We start from the raw sequence: 7,706 nt of genomic DNA, 5'->3' as shown, positions 1-7,706 counted from the left end.
GTAAATTGAAAGTAATGCGTCCGAATAATTTAAAGAGAGTTTCCCGGAGTTCATTCTCCGGGACGGTAAAATAGAAATGAATATGATAAAGGAGTCAAAATGAATGAACACGTTCAATAAAAAAGGATTTCTCAGCTTACCTTATTTTTCTCTTACGAAAGATACGATAATAAAATCTGCATTTTTGGATTTTTTTAACAAAACACCAATCTCTGTTTGATTTCGAATTAGAATATTAATTTAATTGAAAAAAAAGTAAGCCTATCTATTTCGGGCGTGTTGGTGTTAGACGGAGTGCTCGTCAACAGAGTTCTCAAAAGGATAACAATCAATACAAGAGCGTGATTTATGGTTTATGTGGATTGATGAATTGTGAATTTATTATTGTAGTTTGTGGATGATTGTAGTTTTTGGATTATGATTGTGGTCTTTAGATTGATGATTGTGGTTTTAGAATATATTAATGGTTTTGTAAAATGGATTATTATCGTTTATATAGGTACAAATATGAAATATTAAAAAAACGATTATGTTTTTAGTAACGGTATTAAACATAATAAAATCGTTACTATTCATATATCAATAACGGTTTTATAAATAAGAAAATCGTTACTAGTAACGCTTTATCTGTAACGGTTTAACCTTGGTTAAAACCGTTACTGTTGTTATATGTGTATCAGTAACGGCTTTCGAAAGCCGTTATCGATACTTGAAGACTATCATTAACGTTCGTTTCTGTATCGAATGAAAGTTATCACAAACGGTTTTTGAGGCTTTCAGTAACGGTTTTTGCCCTTACTAATACCCTTTTTTATACTAGTGAAAAGAAGGAAAAATCGTTGAAATCGCGGAAGAAGGGAACGCTGAAATCGTCGAAGAAGTAGCCAAAGTCGTGATAAACTGAAGAGATAAGAAAAGAAAAATAAAAAAGAATACGAAGAGATGGGAAAAAATTTAATTTACTTTTTTATTTCCTCTCTTACATCGAATTCGTGGTCTTAGTCTTGTTATAACTTTGTTGCTCAAATCATTTCTCAAATGAATATGATAATAAATATTAAGTTTAATTTGTTTATTTAAATATATTAATTTTATATTATAAATATTATAAGATATAATAATTTTTAATAGATATGTACTTCATCTCATGAGAATGACTATACGAATTCTTGCGCTCTATCATTTCAATTTCAATAATAACATATTATTATGATTAATTGTATTTTCAATTTATAAGTCAGTTCCCAAGATAAAATTATCAAATTCATTCTTTTTGTTCTTAGCTCATTTCATAATTATTGGGGTTATGTTTTTAATTATTGAGGTTTTGCTTGAGTTATTAGAGTTTGTTTGACTAAATCTAATTTTTTTTTTCTACCAAATTACCTTTCTTTCTATTAATTTTAATTTAATAATTAATTTATATTAAAAAATAAAGGATATTTTTTTTTTGTATGTTAATAGATAAAGAAATTGATTATATGATTGAAGTGATATATTAAGTTGATAAAAAAAAAATCAATAACCACTTCCTAAAACAAGGCAAAGTGTTAATGCATATATATATATATATATATATATATATATATATATATAGATTTATATATATATATAGATTTATATATATATATTATAATTTATAAATTAGTTAACATTTTATAGGCATACCCAACAAAGACAGACATAGTGAGACAGACTATATACCCCCACAAAGAAAGACAAAGACTTACATATTAGAAAAGTATGGTTACATGTTTGTTTTGGATTATTTGAAATTTTAATTTATATATACTCATTGAGAGTATTTAAAGAACCAAATAATATAACAAATAATATACTTATTAATTTGTACAATGACGGAATTATGATTTAAATGTATAGGACCACCACTATCATATTCACATGCTCATTTCTCTTAAACTATGTGAGTTTTTAATTAGTTAATTAGATGATTAAGTTTAATAAAAATAATGATAGTTAAAATGATACCTATATGATATTTAGAAATTTTGAAAACTATGTAAAATTTTAAAAAAAGTCCTAAAAACAGCATATTAAATATGTTCCAATAATTATATATATATATATATATATATATATATATATATATATATATATATATATATATATATATATATATATATATATATATATATATATATATTAATGTATAAAGACACTCTTTAGGAACCATAAGTGGAGTGAAGATGTTCTAATTATATTTATGAATATCCATTTTTATATATGTTATACTCTCCCTCTTTCACATTTTTTAGATTTTCTCTGTATAGAAGTTTTAAATGTTTTTCAACTAAATTTCATTGGTTTTTTTTATAATTGTTTTTTTTTTTTTTTTTTTTTTTTTGTAAATGTGTCTAATATCTAATTTTTTTATATTCTAATAGTTAAATATTTTCAAATTAATTTTTCTAATTTATTTTATGTTTTATTGTCTTGATTTAAGTTTCATAATATTTAATATAGTTAATTTAATAAAATTAAGATTAAATATTTTATTCTAATTTTAGAATTATAAAAATTGATCTAATAAATATGACAGATATTAAAAATTATGAAATGTGTGTAAACACTTCTGTTTTTTAACACCATTATTTAATAAAATTAAAAGTAAGCATCTTTATTAATTTAATAAATATAGCTTTTTGGTACATCAATTCTCTCACTCTCACTCTCACTCTCACTCTCACTCTCACTCTCACTCTCACTCTCACTCTCACTCTCACTCTCACTCTCAGATTTTCCTATCAAGTCACTTTATTTATTAATTAAAATATTAAAATATTTTATATTTAAAAATATTTCTTTTTATCTCTCAACCAAATTCCAACTCCATTTCTCTAAATAAATAGGCCTAATTCTTCTCTAAGAAACCCTAAGCCACACTTTAGGCTGAATTCCATTTTCAGTGTAAACAATTGCATTACTCTATCTTTAGAAATGTAAGCAAGCCTTTATTAAGAGAATGGCGCCTATCAACGAAAAATCATCAAGATCAAGATTTGGTTTTCCAAATTTTGACTTCAAAACATATGTAGAGGATAAAAACCGCAAACACAACGATGGTACTGAACCTGATCCAAGAACAGCTGACTTGGAAAATTATATAATAAGCAACGGCAACGGCAACGGCAACGGCAACGGCAACGGCAACGGCAACGGCAACGGCAACGGCAACGGCAACAATGATTCTGAACACGATCCTCCAAAATCCATTACCTATCTCAGCTGGGCACTCATCTTCAAAATAATGGCCATAATAATCTTCCTCATCATACGTTTTGTTCATCCCACAAAACCAGAATTCATCATTCAAGACGCCACCATTTTCACCTTCAACCTCTGCACGGGGGCGCCGCCATCGTCGACGACCCTCCTCTCCTCCACTCTACAAATCACCATCGCCTCCAAAAACCAAAACGGTCTTTTGGCGGATATCTATTACCACGAGCTGAGTATCTACGGAGAATACAAGAATCAACGAGTCACTTACGAAACAAACATTCCACGTTCATATCAGAAAAATATGGAGGCTAATGTTTGGTCTTTGTTTATCAACGCTACCAACGTACCAATTTCTCCGTTCAACTTACCTTTTCTTAAACAGGATCAGTTAAACGGGATTATTAATCTTACTATTAAGCTTGATGGTAATGTAAGTTGGAAGGTCTGGATTTTAAATACCCGTAAGTACCATATTCATGTACTCTGTTCTGCTAGGATGGATTTTGGCCAAGGTAAATTCGCTACTAACGATGCTGTTAACGGAGACTTTCTCTTTCCCTCCGTCAAGTACATCCTCTTTAAGCGATGCAGTGTTATCACCGTCTAATCTTCAATTTTAATTTCCTTTTTTAGAAATGATTGGGAGCGAAAATTTAAAAAATGGATCATGAAAATGAATAAAGCAATTAGTTCTTGATGTCAAGTTTCCTCATCCTATTACTCCCTTTATTTATTTTATTTGAATAATATATTTCCTTTATTGTTTTCAATTTCTCTCAATAATTACATATTATCATGCTTAACTATATTTTCAATTTAGTGAAAGAGTATAATAAGTTAACGGTTCATATATACCCCCACAAAGACAAACATACTTTCTAAGAAATTTTAATTTATATATACTCATTCAGAGTATTTAAAGAACCAAACAATATAATATAATAATTTACGAGGATGTAAATATATATATATATATATATATATATATATATATATATATTATTTAAATATATGAAGTTATTAGAATAGTTAAAAATGAAGAATATCAGCAGTTTATGTTAGAAGCCACTAGTTAACATTTTTTATGTTTTAAATATAGATTTACATATTTAATTTTATTATTTTATTAAAAAAAATAAAAATAATAAAACATTTGAAACTATTATTTTTTTTAATAGGATCAATATTTTTAATTTGTATATATACATTTTATTTATAATTATTAAAATAATTTAATAAGATTAATAATTTAAATAACAATATATTATAAATCTAATAAATAATAAAATAACAGTATATTATATATAATTATAATATATATATATATATATTAAAATGGTTAAGTTTATTACAAAATTCAAACTAAAATTTTAATTATAATATATTATTTAAAATTATTAATGATTTTTTTAATATTATAAAGATTATTCTTTTAAATAATGATTTATAATATATATTTATTAGAATAAATTCATCTTCTAATAAATGTATATTATAAATCATTATTATCTATGAATTTATTCTGATAAATAAATATTATAAATCGTTATTTAAAAGAATATTTTTCATAATATTAAAAAAAATCATTAATAGTTTTAATGATTTAAATTTAGTTTGAAGTTTTTAATATATAAGCCATTTTAAAATAAATTAATTATATTTGTAATATATTGTTATTTTATTTATTTTATTTATTTATTATAATAAGTTATATTTAAATTATTAATATTATTAATTAGAAACGTGATTTAATATTGGAGATTAAACCTGGGTCCAAATTATTTTTTATTAAGTATTTTAAGATTTTGATTTATAAATTGATTAAATTAAAGAGAGAATAAGTATAAAAAAATGTTTGGGAAATTTAAAAATTATTTAAATGATCAATACCTACCAATGCTTATACCTAATAGTAAAGTGATCAAAACAAACATGTGTATCCTATAATGTCTAGCTTGTTATTAGGTTTTAATATTCATTATTATTTTCTCAAGAAAGTCATTTATAAATATATATATATATATATATATATATATATATATATATATATATATATATATATATATATATATATATATATATATATATATATATATATATATATATATATATATATATATATATATATATATATATATATATATATATATATATATATATATATATATATATATATATATATGTTCAGCAATATTAATTATATGTATAAACTTTATTGCCAAAGCTATATTATTTTAGGTCATCTTTACTGTGCATTGCTGACACCTCTAAGAAATTGTTTGGTCTTGGTTTTTGTTTTGGATTTATGATTTTTTTGAAAATAATTATTTGATAAATAAATTGTAAGTTTTTTTTGAGTGTTTTTTAGAATGAATTATTAAAATATTTTTTATATTTAAAATTTAAATAATGAAAATAAAGTATGAAATAACTTAACATAACAAAACCTATAGAACTTGTATAAATCAAATGATTTTAGAATAACTATCACCAAATGTTAAATTAGGGCTGGTTTAGATTCGAGTTTTAAAATAACCTTATTTAAAAAGTATTGATTGATGATGATTTTGAGTAGTTGAAATTTTTTGGTGAAAAAATTTAAAGAGCATTAATATATAATAATAAAATAAAAATAATAATTTAAAATATAAATTATTTTAATATTTAGTTATTGAATTGATTAAAGTAATGTATGAAAATGAGAGTGAAATAATGTTTGATTTGATTAAGTTAATTAAATAATTTAACCAAACAAACATATAATTTGATACAAAACCAACCTTCAACGTTACTAATAACAAAAAAAAAATAAAAATACATATTTCTTCTTGGGTTATTTGTGGATTTTACACAAAAATCTCAAATAACCATATCAATCAAGTCCTTAGATTAATAGTTCATAAGTAAAAATAAAAAATACTAATAATAAGTGATTAATTATTCATGGCATGACATCTTATAACCAGGATCTAGTGAAATTAGGAATATTCAGCTCTTTTTATTGAATAATTATCTTTATAGTTTATCCAAAATGGTGTATAAAGTCACTATAATATATTATGTCTAGATGCCTTCTATAGGGTGTGGTTCATAGCTAGGAGACATATTTTCATATTCATTTTATTATTTTATTCAAGTAGTTAAGACATATGTGTATAATCAACAAAAGCAATATATTTTTTCTTTATATAAAATATTAACCTACAAGTAAATTTAATTTGCTTTTTAATAATTTTTTTGTTGTTGTAAAAGGTATTATTATAGATGATTTAGAAAGTTTATTTATGTCAATGTTAACTTTCAATCTAAGAATTTATGTAGGTGATATCATTCTATTTCAACCATTTAAAAGAAAATTAGTATGTATAGTTTTTATTTATTATTTGTGCAAGTGAGAACTTTTTGTTGGTGAAATAAAAGTGCGGAAAACGAGATAGAGGAGGTAACCTATTTATGTTTTGCTGACGAATTGTTCATTTTAGCGCACGCAGACATTAATTCATTAAAACTATTAGAGCTGCACTAACTATTAGGGCATACATGATAATAATATATATCAAACAAATAAATTTTTGCGTTATTGTCCACTTTATACTAATGTATTTCTGGCCTCCGCCTTGTCCGGAGAAGTGTAAATAGATTTAAACAAAAATTATATTTTAGGATTTTATTTGTACATATTTGTTAGCTACTTATTCTAATTTGTAGTTAATTCTGATTTGGGTTTATTACAATAGTTTAAGTATTTAAAGTGTTAAATGAATCTTATTTTATTTTGGTTTGGTTCATATTAAGAATATTTTTATTTATTGAGTTATGATTATATTGATAATTCTAGATTAAATTCGGATCCAATATTTTTTTAAAAATAAAGACTAATATAGAAAGTTTTAAATAGAATGGAAAGGGCAACTTGGATGACATCACATTTATGTCCTTCTAATTCTATTCAAAATTTTAGGTATTTGAGTCCATTTTTTTTATTGAGTATTTTAAGATTTTGATTATAAATTGAGTAACTTAAAGAAAAGAATGATTGGGATATTTAAAAATTATTTAAATGACATTACCTACCAATGTTTATACCTAATAATAAAGTGATCTAGCATGAATAATCTAGTCATGATGAATTGGGTCTTCTTTTTGTAGTTATGGTCATTGATGAAAACCATTAGGCAATGATGTAGTTAGAATTAGTGATTGAGATGAAAATTAGACAAAAAGAAACATCAATTTTAAGATTTCTATGGCATATAATTGTGTTTCTATATTAACGTGGATGAACTAACATCACTTTTAATAATTAATAAAACTTAATTAAAATGTCATTATTATTCCTATAACAACACAAATACCTATAAAATTTTGAAGAACTTAACTAATTTTTAGAGTATGGAGTTGCTTATTATGAAATATATATATATATAGTTTTTGTAATTAAACATATTTATAACACTTCTATC

At 23.4% G+C, this 7,706-nt stretch overlaps 1 long non-coding RNA gene across 1 annotated transcript in view; it reads right to left on the bottom strand.

Moving 5' to 3' along the window:
- Positions 1-7,275, bottom strand: part of LOC124911313 — an 11,204-nt gene extending 3,929 nt beyond the window's left edge. The window contains exon 1 of the long non-coding RNA XR_007096610.1: positions 7,264-7,275. This is a non-coding gene — a long non-coding RNA (uncharacterized LOC124911313). The remainder of the gene's footprint in view (positions 1-7,263) is intronic.
- Positions 7,276-7,706: the final 431 nt, after the last annotated feature.

Source organism: Impatiens glandulifera, chromosome 8 (genome assembly GCF_907164915.1).
Source record: "Impatiens glandulifera chromosome 8, dImpGla2.1, whole genome shotgun sequence".
In the NCBI taxonomy this organism is placed as follows: Eukaryota; Viridiplantae; Streptophyta; class Magnoliopsida; order Ericales; family Balsaminaceae; genus Impatiens; species Impatiens glandulifera.
The sequence above is the reverse complement of the archived record's forward strand: the minus strand, read 5'-3'. Positions and strand labels throughout refer to the sequence as shown.